Source organism: Giraffa tippelskirchi, chromosome 6 (genome assembly GCF_054371585.1).
Source record: "Giraffa tippelskirchi isolate mGirTip1 chromosome 6, T2T-mGirTip1v1.2.pri, whole genome shotgun sequence".
Taxonomy (NCBI): Eukaryota; Metazoa; Chordata; class Mammalia; order Artiodactyla; family Giraffidae; genus Giraffa; species Giraffa tippelskirchi.
In genome coordinates this window covers 156,108,140-156,122,678 of record NC_137280.1, presented here as the reverse complement: position 1 = coordinate 156,122,678, position 14,539 = coordinate 156,108,140, and the positions used below count along the sequence as shown (strand labels likewise).

Below are 14,539 nucleotides of genomic sequence, written 5' to 3'. Positions count from 1 at the left end.
ATGGGCATCGCTAATTAAATAATAAAAATGTATTATTTCTCTACTCCCTTTGTGGAGTGTTTCTTGATTGGGAGAAATTGTACTTTTAATTATTCTTCTGCAATACTCTAAAAGTAGCCTATCTCTACCTCTTCCCTCTTCCTTACTTCTTAACCTTTGTTCCTTTCCTTTAACCCTTCAAAAAATTAAGTGTATGTGTCAGGAACTGGACAAAAGATGATATTTAACATCTGTTTTAAATTTAATTTGATATATTTGTATATTGTGTTGTTGTGAAATAACTACTATGATAGGTACTTTTTTACACAAAGTTGAGTAATATGGGCCTTTGTCTTCAAGAAACTGTCAGAAGAGAAAGAATGAATAATTCTCTCGGCCTTTTGGCTAAGATCAAATGTAGCATCTGTTTTATCAGTTTAACATCTGATACATCCTCTATCTGAGGACATATATATTAAATGGATTCTTGGAAGTAAGAGTTTGAATAGGAGGCTCAGATGGTAAAGAATCTGCCTGCAGTGTGGGAGACCTGAGTTCGATCCCTGGGTTGGGAAGATCCCCTGGAGAATGGAATGGCAACCCACTCAAGGATTCTGGCCTGGAGAATTCCATGGACAGAGGAGCCTGGCAGGATAAAGTCTATGGGGTTGCAAAGAGTTGAACACCACAGCAACTTTCACACTTAAACTCACAAGGTTAATGGAATGGTAGCAGTGTGTGTGTAAGATACACCTCTGTAGTGCAGTGGTCAAGTGCAGAGATTGTCACCCCAGGCTCTCTGAATTCAACCCAGTTTTACCACTTATAATATTTTTGCCAAACTCTTCTGTGCCCCAATTATCTATGAATGGAATAATATTATCTAATGCATAGGGCTGTGGTGAAGATTGAGTGACTATGTGAACTGTGACCTTTATAAGTCTGAGCCAATTATAGGAGTCTGTAGGAAGAACACAAATAACCCATCCTGGACAGTGATTTCCATGAATTCTGAAGATAGACAAAGTAGAGATGTGAAACAGTACTATGTATGTGGAGAACCATTTTTGACTCAGGGTTCTGGGGAGTTAAATTACAGAGGCTGGGGCATCATGAGGATCATCTTTGCAATATTTAAGAGGTTTCTCCTTAGTATGGAGTTCCAGAAGGAATTTATCAGGATGTACAACAACCAGATTTGCAGTTAGATATGGCATGACACCAGCTTATAAAAAGATAAATTTTGACTCATTGGTAATAGAGGAGATAAGAATAAGGTAGGATTCAAATGTTTGAGTGTCTGATGATTTTATGCTCTGAAACTCCTAAGTATGCTTTTAAATTACCCAAAATAATACAGCTTATAAATCCATTTCTGAAAGTTGAGTGGGCAGATAATCTATTTTCCCTTGTTTAAGGCTGCTGTATCTCAGCATTAAGAAAAATTGTTTTTCTTGTTTTGCCTGTTTAATTTTTGACAGTGTAGGCTGTGGATATTAATCATCAAATAGATATGATGAGTTTTTCTTACCTGTTAAAACAGGAATCCATTTATATAAAGAAAGAAAACTTCACTATCTCACTTCAATTTTAATGTATAATATTTGACATGGAAAGTATTCTGACAGCTAATATCTTCATGCATTAGTATCCATCATACCTTGAATAAGAAAAAAAAGTTGTACCTATACATATAAGCTTGGTAGTTATTAATGAACAACTGCTTGATCACATTTCTCTCCAAGTGATCATACAACATTTAGAAAAACATAAATAATATGCAGAGGGACTTGCACAAAAGTCTAGGTATTGGATTTATTTGTGAAATTCACACTATCATACTGACATGCCATATACGTGTTTCTTAGTTTCATAGCAAAGCAACCTCTTGTCTATAGATAGATCAGAATAAAGAAGAGCTCTAGTTCTGTCATTTGTCACTTTATATAGAGTCTTTGCACCCAACTGGCCTCTTCATATACACACATGCAGCTTCTTGATAACTTTCACTCACCTGCTAAAATATTACTTACTATATGTTTCTAATAATTTTCAGCATGAATAGATCATTTTAGGCAAATGAAGACATTCTCTGTGGTCATTTGGCAGATAATATTTAATGCTTGTAAAGTATTTGGAAGCAGCCTCCATCTCCAGTTTTCATATGGTCAGTTACAATTCCAAGTGTATTTTGCCTATAACATCTTGGCACAGGAATGGTTTTTTCTTAAATGTAGCACGCACATAAAATATACAGATGTAATGCTACTCATGGGTAATCATGAAACCTGTCACAACAAATCCACATACTCAAACACCATGTCTGTTCCTCGCTGCCCTTAGAGAACTTCAATTTCTAACTGAAATATATATTTTATGTATTTCAAAGAATTTCAGGCTGGAAAAATGACTTACTCTAATACAATTAAAATCATAAAAGTATGAAAATTATAATGAATCCTCTCAATGTTTTACAATGAATTATTTTGTTATGTAAATCTACATGCTATAATCTTTTCATCTTATCAGCTTTTGCCAATTCAAAAATGCCTTCATATCTTTCCTTGATGTATTTTCTTTAAAGGGAAAGTAGAAAAATGTGAATGATAAAAATTTAAGTAATGAGGAGTGCAATAAAAATATAATAGCTTACAAAAACAAAAATAGTGAGATATAAAGAGGAAATAAAAATAAACAAGGAAAGAGAACATTGGAGTTGAAGAATATGATACAAATACTGAGATTTCAGAGGAGTAAATAGGTTTCTTTAAAAATGTCCATGTTATCAGTAAACAAAAAAATGAAACAATCACATTGAAAATAATGTAAGCTACATTCTGAAATATTCTGAAAGTATTCTGAAAGTATTCAGAATATTTGATGTGAAGCTATGAATTCTGATGTGAAGCTAATGACAACTTCAGAAAAGTAAGTCGTTTTCCCAGAAAGCCAATGATAATATCACCTTTTAAAATTTTCATGCTGAACAGCTGGCATACATTTTTACACAAACAGAAATAATATAAAACTGGTAGAATAAATCCAGAAAAGAAGAAATTATGGTATAAGTAAGATAGTGCTATGGTTTAATGTTAGAATTTCATATTTTAGAAACATTTTTCAATTTTTATAAGCTGAGGAGTGTAAATAAATCTATCCATGTTAAAAGTTATGTTTTCTCTTCTCACTCAGTTCTTAAAAATGAAAATGTAATATATTTGAATGAGTACTACTAATTGTGTCTTAAAAGAATCAATTTGCATATTAATTTTACTTTCCTTTGAGTCATAACAAAATTTTCCATATAATATGGTAGAGCTCATGACAAGCGTGCAGCTTTAAATCAATTTATCTAACATTGAATTACTGATATGTTGTCATACCTACCCATTCCACAGCCATTCCCACCTTTGATAATGACAATTGCATTTTCTTAGTTGCATAGGCCAAAAATCTTGTTATCATTCTTCAGTTCAGTTCAGTCACTCAGTCGTGTCCGACTCTTTGCAACCCCATGGACCACAGCGCGCCTGGCCTCCCTGTCCATCACCAAATCCCAGAGTTTACTCAAATTCATGTCCATCGAGTTGGTGATGCCATCCAACCATCTCATCCTCTGTCGTCCCCTTCTCCTTCTGCCTTCAATCTTTCCCAGCATCAGGGTCTTTTCAAATGAGTCAGCTCTTTGCAACAGGTGGCTAAAGTATTGGAGCTTCAGCTTCAACATCAGTCCTTCCAATGAACGCCCAGGACTGATCTCCTTTAGCATGGACTGGTTGGATCTCCTTGAAGTCCAAGGGACTCTCAAGAGTCTTCTCCAACACTACAGTTCAAAAGCATCAATTTTTCCATGCTCAGCTTCCTTTATAGTCCAGCTCTCACATCCACACATGACTACTGGAAAAACCATTGCCTTAGCCAGACAGACCTTTGCGGGCAAAGTAATGTCTCTGCTTTTTAATATTCTGTCTAGGTTGGTCATAACTTTTCATCCAAGGAGTAAGCATCTTTTAATTTCATGGAATGTTTCTATTTTCTCAAACCCAAAATCTCATCCATAAATTTTGACATGTTTACCTTTTAATACTAGTCAAGTCAAGCCACCATCATTTTTATATGTTATTTCAAGAGCCTCCCATGAAGGGAGGAATTCAGTAAATATTTACTGAATGAATTACTGTGTTAGTGAAGATTAACATCATTGGTCTAAAAACCTTCTGGCCAATTAGCAGTCTTCAGTATAGAAATATCTTAGCCTTATTTTTAACAAATATTGAAATATCAAGTTTTTACTTAAGTGTAGATCATCTCTGTCATTGCTTTAGTTGTTGAATTGTGTCCAACTCTTTTGAGATCCCATGGACTGTTACTCACCAGGCTCCTCTCCCTATGGGATTCCAGGCTAGAATACTGGAGTGGTTTGCCATTTCCTTCTCCAGGGGATCTTCCCAACCCAGGGATCAAACCGATGTCTCCTGCATTACTGGCAGATTCTTTACTGCTGAGCCACCTGAGTGACCCAGGTCATCTCTAGCACAATCGAAAATCACCATTTTCCCTAAAAGAAGCTACTTTGATTTACAAATACTGCTAAAGATAATGTTGTATTGCTCTGTCACAGGTGAGGTTAGTTAAAGCTGACAGCAAATTAAATAACTACTTATCACTGGTTGAATTCAAGCTGCAGCATAATTAAAAGCCTGCAAATTTACTTTCAGTCAAATATAAGAAGCGAGGAAGAGAAACTGCAAGAGATATTCCAATTTTCCCTGAGGTTTTTGACGATCATTCATACACCAACTTGAAAAACAGTATATTTTCTTTAGAGTACACAAGGAGGTATGGACTCAATTGCATTCATATAATAAGTTATTTTAATTATTTTTCAGAGATAGGAACAACTTTCAACCTAAATAGTTTTAAAATATACTGCATTCTATATTCAAAACTATTTGTAGGGGATTTGTATTAAACAATTGGCTTCATTAAGTAATCATTGATTATCAGATTAAACTTTAGCTATAGAAATGTGATTTTAGTATTCAGAGCAAAGCAAAATAAAGTTAGTTTAATTTTATCAACAACTTTACCAAAGTGGGATTTAAAAATATGAAGTTTGCTGGGTAGGTGTAGAGTGTGTAGAGTTTGTAGTCTTCCTAATATCTTATACAATAAAAATCAAAAATTGAGAAAAACAACCAGAGAATGTGAGAGTATAAAGTGGTATTCAGATACTATAAAATTTGGGCTTCTTATTTTACAGGGGTAGAAAGGTTAGCTGTTTAAATAACGTCATGTTTTGGTGACACTCTACTTCAGCTTTACCCTATAGGAAAGAATACTATGATGTCCTACTAAGAATGAATGAAGGAATTATTTCCCCAGCTACTGGGATAAGTGCCAGGGAATGACCCTTAGCTTCCTGTCCTCTTCAGAGATTACCTTTGCTAAAAATGTTGGTCTTGCCCAAGGTCGTGCTTCCTTCCATAGGCAGCCTACATCTAAAAATTGACAAATGTGGAGTTTAAAAGCCAACCCTCCTTACCACATTGTGAAATAACTCTGAAGCCTATTTCACTCCCCACTGAATATGTGAACGCCTTCTTTGAAAGTGTTTCACAATTCAACTTCTCTTTGACCAATCCTTTGTTTCCTGCTTGTCCTCGGTACTGATCCCAAGAACACTCCCCCCGAAATTTCATTATTAGCATCTACGCTAAATGAAATCCAAAATCTAATACCCTAGAATGCCCAATTATATGGCACTCTATTCACAGTATTTGTGTGTGTGTGTGTGTGTGTGTGTGTGTGTGTGCGTGCGCACGCGCGCGAAGATTAAGGAGTAGAGTTGGAACTACAGATTAAAAACAAATAGAGTATTGTGGAAATTTGTGTTGTACTGTGCTTAGTCACTCAGTTGTGTCAGACTCATCGCAACCCAATGGACTGAAGCCCACCAGGTCTCCTCTGTCCCTGGGGATTCTCCAGGCAAGAATACTAGAGTGAGTTGCCATGTCCTCCTCCAGGGATCTTCCTAACCTAGGGATGGAACCCAGGTCTCCCGCATTGCAGGCAGATTCTTTACCATCTGAGCCACCAGGGAATCCCACCAGGGAAGTAGAAATTTGGATGAAACTAAATGTATTAGACTATAAATCAACATAAAAACATTCAGGGCCATATTTAGTGACTGGCAAATAATATTGCTCAATAAATATTTCATTAACCAAAATTTTCAGAAACAAAGACCTGATCAAGATAAAGAAATACTTTTTTGAAGGATTTTTATTTTTTAGGACTGTAGCTCAGGAGACACAGGTCAAGAAGCACTTGAATTGTGTTCAACTGGACTACAAAATGGAGGAAGCTTATAAAGGCAAAAACTGCAAGGGCACAGTTAGTTACATAAATTGTTTGTCAAGAATTATGATTGGATATGGCAAGAAGGGTGCTGGTTAAACAAAGATTACCTGGGGTTCAAAATGGTTATATAGTTTCAAGTGGGAACCTTGAGCCCACAGAATGGCAAATGTTGTACTAAAAATGTTTGGTAGTATCCTTGGGTTTGGTACAGTTCAGAAAGTTCAGGTTCTCAGTGATGCAAGGTTGTGTCTCACACCAGATCCTCAATGGCCACCACTCCATTCTGTGTGTCTCAACCATGATTGCTCTTATGATTTCTATTAGTTATCAAGTTGAATTAGTAAGTGCATGAAAAGACAGTCCTTACCCAATCTACCACTAATTCTTTGACAGTTGTTATGGTCTCATGATCGATCTCTCTGCCTTGAATCCACTGCTGCAGCATTTTTAGAGCCTATTATAAATGATACAGTCAGAGAATAATGACAGTGATTATTTTCCTGATATCTCCAGTTTTCTGAAATCTTAAATTCCACATCGGTGGGCCATCTTTTACATCTTATGGGCTCTGATCACTGATGTCTCATGAGGTTATAACAAGAGTCAAATTGCAAGTCAACCTGCCCATCAAGCATTGCTTAGTTCAGTTCAGTTCAGTCTCTCAGTCGTGTCTGACTCTTTGCAACCCCATGGACCACAGCACACCAGGCTGTCCATCACCAACTCCCATAGTTTACTCATACTCATGTCCATTGAGTCGGTAATGCCATCCAACCGTCCCATCCTCTGTCATCCACTTCTTCTGCCCTCAATCTTTCCCAGCATCAGGGTCTTTCCAAATGAGTCAGTTCTTCGCCTCAGGTGGCCAAAGAATTGGAGTTTCAGCTTTAGCATCAGTTCTTCCAATGAATATTCAGGACTGATTTCCTTTAGGGTGGACGGGTTGGATCTCCTTGTAGTCCAAGGGACTCTCAAGAGTCTTCAACACCACAGTTCAAAAAGCATCAATTTTTCGGCACTCAGCTTTCTTTATAGTCCAATTCTCACATCCATATATGACTACTGGAAAAACCATAGCTATGACTAGATGGACCTTTATTGGGAAAGTAACGTCTATGCTTTTAATAAGCTGTCTAATTTGGTCATAACTTTTCTTCCAAGGATTGCTATCTGCCCTCCCATTTTAAAGCTTTGTATACAATGGGGTGAATAATAAAAATACATACAGATTTAGATTTTTTGTCATTATACTGTGTTTCAACAACAAATGTTAAATATAAAATTAATATATTGAGGATCCAAAAGACTTTTGTTATTAAAATGAGGCCATCACAATCAATAATGTTGGAACAACTCAACCTGGAAAACACTCATGTTCATCTATGAAATTACCACGGGAGTATATTAGTTTTATATTGCTTCTGTAACTAACTACCACAAATGTACTGACTTGAAAGAACCCAAGTTTTTTATCTTATAGTTCTATAAGTATGATATGGGTATCATTTGCCTGAGTAAAATATCAGCTGGGCTTCATTATTTTCCAGAGACATTGGATGAAAATTTGTTTCCTTATCTTTTCCAGCTTCTAAGATCACCTGCATTCTTTGGCTTATGGCTCTCTCCTCGTGTTTTTAAAGCTCATCTTTTTGCTGCTCTCCCTGACCCTCTCATATTTTGATGACACCAGTGATTAACTTAGATCAAGCTAAATAATCCAGGATAAACTCCCCATTGAAAATACTTATGATTAGTAACCATGATTGTGCCTGCAACCTTAATGCCCTTTTGCCATGTAATGTAACATTCACAAGTTCTGAGGATTAGGACATCTTTAGGGAGCTGTTTTTCTGCGCATTGTATGTAGATACAATTATGATTAGCTACTGTACTGAATGGAACTGTGAGCCCTAGGCCTACCTTACTTACTTCTGATATGGTATCCTGAGCATTAAAAAAAAAAGAAAAAAAGTGCTGTTAACCACCTGCACAGATCCCCTTTTCTTTTCTTACACTGGTCTCCCTCTGCTCGGTCCAAAATGGTACTAGATTTAAAATACCTATAATTTCAACCTATTAATGTCTGACCTGAAGAAATAGTTTTCTCCTATCCTTGTATTCCAAAGGCATTTATTAATACTTACTTTTTTCTTGTTGTTATCCTGTTCTACCTTAAAATGCACTTATTTATAAGCTTATGTTTATACTCCTACTATAAAGGGAATCAATTGGCTGAAGTTGTTTTTTATTTAATCTTTCCCTTTAGTATCTTATAAATGGTAGATATTTAATACATATTTCTTAAAAGAAAATAACATTAAATTTCAAAACAAAGAATTTTGAGTCTAATGCTGTTACCTCACAAACATGCCTATTGAATTCAGAGCCACAGTCCTAACTTTGAAAGTATACTTTTCAGCAGATTGTATATCTTAAATATTGCAGACTGTCCTTAATTGCTGAGACTGTGTCCTCCCTGACCTATTCAAAGCTTTGGAAGTTGACAGTGGAGCTAGACTCCTATAGATGATCAATGGTTTGATTTCTCAGAGAGTTTCACATTCTTTTTACCTTTCTTGGACTGAAATTTATAGATGATTCCACTATCCAGTCCTTCTCCAACATAAAAGACACACCTAACCATTTCCATGTGTTCTATGCAACTTAAAAAAAAAAACAGTTGTGAAGAGCAGTCAGTAAAGCACATTTTAAAAATCAGTCAATGTTGAAAACTTCTCAAATAACTCCATTATTAAATACACGTACCACAAGGAAATGCATGATATAATGGTTATCAATATAGGCACTGTCAATATAATGATGTCTAATGTTATCAAGTTTATGGCCCATGCTAGACAAACTTGAAGTTTAAACAAGACCCTTTTAGGATGTAAGCTCAAGCTGAAATGATAAACAGAAATCGTGATTTCTGAAAAAAAAAAGGCATATGAGACTAATAATGAGAACATTGAAATAGAGATGGAATATATCTTTTGACCTTAACAGCAAAATCTTGTTTCTATGTTTTACATAAAAGCATGATCAGATCTTTATCGAATGCTATCTCTAATATATTGTAAATTTATATCAGGGGCTTTCTTTTTTCTAGAGTTAATATTCAATAATAGGGAAATGATGAGGATAGTTGTATGATAAAAATAAAACTTTAGCACAGAGTAATAGATGAGTGGGCTTTCTAGGTGGGTCAATGGTAAAGAATCCACTTACAATGCAGGAGACACAGGTTCAATCCCTGAGTTGGGAAGATACCCTGGAGAAGGAAATGGCAACCCATTCCAGTATTCTTGCCTGGGAAATCCCTTGGACAAGATCCCGTGGACTGGCGGGCTACTGCTCATGGGGTCACAAAGAGTCAGACATGACTTAACGTCTGAACAACAACCACAGATAAGTAGAAGTTGTCATTTATTATTACTAATTTGGCCTGAATACAGTGACAAGAATTTGTATATCAGGCATTACTTTCTGAAAATGTACTGGAGGTTTCTATTAAAATACAATTGTTTTATAAAAGGAAAATTAATGACAAAAATGTTAACCATTAGTGTTTTATCTCAATTTAGACTAATTTTACCATCGCAAAATGTCCCCAAAATTCAAATTATAAAGGCTTCTCCTAAAGTCACAGTGAGCTCTCAGGCACAAAATATGCATTGGATATTGTAAAGGCAGGGGATGAAATAATTAGTATGCACTGAAATAGACAAAGGACAATGAAGAGGTATTCATATAAATTATCTTTAGTACACCCAAGCCATTCAAATAAACCCTAGTGAATTATGATGTGCCAGACATATAGAGAACATTTTGAGACAGGTCACCTATGACTCCCCTGCCATATCTTATCCATTCAAATTATCTGTCCTCCACTACAGACAGATTCTGAAGCCTTCATTGTCATTTCAACAAAAACAGACATGATTATTAATGCCATATTGAAAGAGTACCTTAGAACATGTCATGGCACTAAGGATTCTTCAAAAGCATGATATCCTATGGTGGCAACAAGCTATAGTCAGAAAAACTATGATAATGCAATTGGTTAAAACTTGGTAATTATAGGATTAAGAAATGTTGAGAAACAAAAGTAATACTAACAGGGAACTGTCTTAAATATTTATAGCAATATTTAAATAATAGGACAAAGTTTTCATTGTGGGAAGAACAATGTAACATGCATAACCTATAGCACTTTTTCCAGTAGATTCAAAACAGTCTATATAATTAGTGAACAAGAGAAACAAAACTATATGTATACATGAAGTGATTTTTCCTCTTTTACCAATTAAATGTTAGACTAAAATAAAAGAAATAATGTTTATAAATTATGTTTTTGAAAATTAGTTTCAGATCCCCTCAAAATTTGTCTTATAAATCTGAAGTTTTGAAGTTTTTCTATTTCTGATACATCCTACTGGTCAAAGCAGCAGGGACATGAAATCGCCATTAGTTCTAGCTATTAAAGGAAAAATGAAACATTAAACCACCATCTTCATTAATCACATCTCAGCCTCCAATCAGAAAATAGAGGTTATCAGAAGGCAACCATCGGTTTAATAGTTTGAAAATTCCAATTTCTTTTAATATCTAGCACCAGAGAGTTGTTGGAAACAAATTTATTGGAGGCAAATACATTAATTAATATAAAGTGCCCATCAGTCACTAATTTTTATACAGAAGATTAGAGTCTACATTCATATCAAAGCCAAATTCAAAATGGCACTCTGCCCGCTATGAGCCCAGAGAAGTGATGTGAAATGGATTCGTGATATGCATAGAGAAATATATTCTGACATATTTTGTTCTTGGCTTTTTAAAAAAATCTAAGTGCTAAAAATTCATCTAAACTTCCATCAAATTGGACAAGAAGGGACAGTCCCAGAGAACTCAGAGCTGCTATAAATATTTATCCTGAGTTTGAGTAAAGCCCTATCAAAAGATTCCCAGAGGGGCAGTGTGTGTGGTTCTGATCTCTAATTCTTAAGGAATTACGTTTCAATTTTGATATTTTCATAATATCCTTTTAAAGATTTCAGTTCCTAAAGGTGACACTATCCTTCTTACAGTCACTCAGACTTTTAGGACCCATTAGGGAAAAACAACACTTGTAAGTGTCCTATTTATCATCCTCATAGCTAAACAACAGGGGCAATCAGGGCAAACAAAACTTTTTTTTTTTTTTACTTTTTAGAGCAAATAACCATGCATAGAGGAGTACAGTGGCTGAAAACACAGAATCTGGAGCCAGAGAGTCACAGTTCAAAATTAAACTCCTGTTTGTATAAACCTGGCCAGCTTACAGAACAGTCTTGTACCTTAATTTCCTCATTTCTAAAATAGGACTAATAATAATAATACCTAACTCAATTCTAGCAGGAACTGATTACTCATTTGAATATAGAGCAATTTATTTCTAATAAGCATTTATTTATTGCAACCCGTGCTGTCATATATAGATCTCTTCATTAAAATCATTGCCTCCGGGAAATGTGACTATGGCCTTAAAAAGCAGCTCACATAGCCTGAGTAAGGATCACTGTCTTCCTTGCATATATTTCCTCTCTGTCATTATATACCCCAATTTGAATACACATCATTGACATTTTGACACAAAAATTTATTTTACACATCAGTGATCTTTTCAGAAAAGAAAATCTAAACAAAATAATTTAGATTTCCATTGTATTGCTGCCTTTAAAAACTAACCACTTTTAAAATTAATAAATTCTATGGACAAAGTGAATATACTGTAGGTTTAGGAAACTATTTGAAGCAAAATTCAGCATTTCATATTGCTTATACATATACAACTATACATTGACAACAAACATAAAATGAACACTATTTTCCCAATGAAAGATCACTCCAAAAATGTATTGGCTAACCTGAAAATATAAAATGTTGGATATATAGATAAAGTAAGATATGTATATTGAAAATCACATATAATACTCAATTATATTTAATTTAAACCTCTCTTTTTTCCCATTATTTTTCATGACATGACTATTAAATCTCCTCAGTAAAGTTTTGGCATCACTCTCTGTCAGATTTGAACTTCTTCAGTAATTTAGCAAAGTTTTTCAGGGAATGCCTTATTAATTTATAAGTTGAATCATCTATGACATTACTACTGAAAACTCTATCCTACAATTTAAATGGCTATTCCCACAAATTTAGGATACTTGTTTTTCTACTGAATTGTTTGTTTTGGTTTGTTTATGCTGTAGTTTTATGTGTATGTTCTTCATCAACAGTTTTAATTACTAACCAAATTGATTTTAAAGTGATTTGTAAAGGCCTGTTTACAAAGCCAATCAGTATTTTATGGACAGAATAGCTAAGGATTAATAAAGTAATCAAACTTTATCAAATTAATAATTAGTGATTTAATACACTTATCTGGCACATTTTTTTAAAGACACTGTGAAGTGAGCTTTAGATCATGTCAGACCAGTGTGATTACCTCAAAGATTAAGCTGATTATTTTTTGTTTTTTCAAAATAATTAAGACTTTCACTTCCAGGAAGATGTAATAGATGTACGTTTCCCTTTTTGTCCTCCAGAGTACAATTAAAAACTATAGACATTCAATCTAAAAATACATAAATAATAACAATAAAACATAAGACTCTAAAAGGTAGAGAGAAAAAGGTGAATTATTAGGGATCTTGGGATCCAGTGGTAAGTATTCATTTTGTTTTGTTTTCTTTTCCTGATTTGTATATCCAAGACTAACTTCTGTATAAGTAACTGATCTGGGAATGCCAATAAGTACATACTGAACATGCCAAACAAAAGCCAGCTTTCTCTAGCTGAAGAAACAGGAAAGGAAGAGCCTTACAAGACAGAAAAATCTAGATAATAGATAATAATCGCTCTACTCCAACAAATGACTGAAAAACCCGTGTGCCTACCCAGCTTACTCCAAGGCTAATTGAGGAGCCCATAATTGTACTCCAAAAGATTTTAATGAAAGACTTCAATCCCTATACTGGGTGATATCAGAGAAGGCCACGATGGGAGCCAGGACTTTAGCCCTTGCCAAGCGTTAATGATCCCTCCCTCCCCTAGGTGTCAGTAGAGACCACATGAAGGGCATGGACTTCCATGGGCACCTGGGAGTCCTGTGTATCCCTGCTAGGAGGTGTCAGAGGAGGCCTAGTCTAGAGGTGGACTTTCACCATACCCCCAGAACTACTGAGGTCTTCCACTGTGGTATCAATGGAGGTCATGAGCAAAACAATAACAAGGCACATCTAGCCTTCTAGTCACAGTAGAATCAGCAAAAGAACAGTGATGAGCCATAAGTCTCATTCCTGCCCAGAGGTAGCAAGATACCCTTTGGATATCAATGGGACCAAGTGGGGACCTAGATTTCCATGGCAACTGGCAATAAGTCAGTGATCCCTCATTTTCCCTAGTGAATATTATTCCATTCCAGTAGTGACCATCATCTGAATTTTCTTTGAATTAGCCATTCAGATACAGTGTAAGTAGCGTGACAAGATACCCCAGTTCTACGGGGACACTGTGCTGGACTATTATGTCTGTTGTCTTAGAATAATTTTTCCTTTCTATCAAAGTAGGCACAATTTTCCTTAGGTAAGTAAAACAGTTTTGAGAGAAAGCCATTTTACAAATCATAAGATTGGATGTGTTGCAGATTTGGTCTTGTCTGGATGAGACAAGCTATTTGCTATTGTTGTCAGTTGCTAAGTTGTGTCCAGCTGTTTGCAATCCCATGGACTGTAGCCCGCTCTCTGTCCTTGGAGTTCTCCAGGCAAGAATACGTGGATGGGTTGCCATTTCTTTCTCTAGGGGATCTTCCTGAGCCAGGGATCTGACCCATGTCTTCTGCATTGCAAAGAAGGTTCTTTATGGTTGAGCCACCAGGGAATAAGCTATACAGAACTGTATATACACAGCAGCAGTGTCTTATTGGTGCATACATCTTCCCCCAGTTGCAGCATTCTAACTGCAACCTTCTTTTCATCATTTAATGTAAATTTATATAGTATATTCACTTTATGCCTGCAGTATTATCACAAGAGAGACATTAATTAGCATAGTAAAATCATCATTACATACATATTTGTCCTGTTATTGACACATTTGGGCAACAAATTGGGTCTAGGCCCTGTGTTTAACTATTTCTCAAGCACAGTTATTACAG

The 14,539-nt window shown here is 35.4% G+C and overlaps 1 pseudogene; it reads left to right on the top strand.

The window, feature by feature from the left end:
- The first annotated feature begins 363 nt into the window (after positions 1-363).
- On the top strand, positions 364-482 carry LOC145511863 (U2 spliceosomal RNA; annotated as a pseudogene).
- The last annotated feature ends 14,057 nt before the right edge of the window (positions 483-14,539 follow it).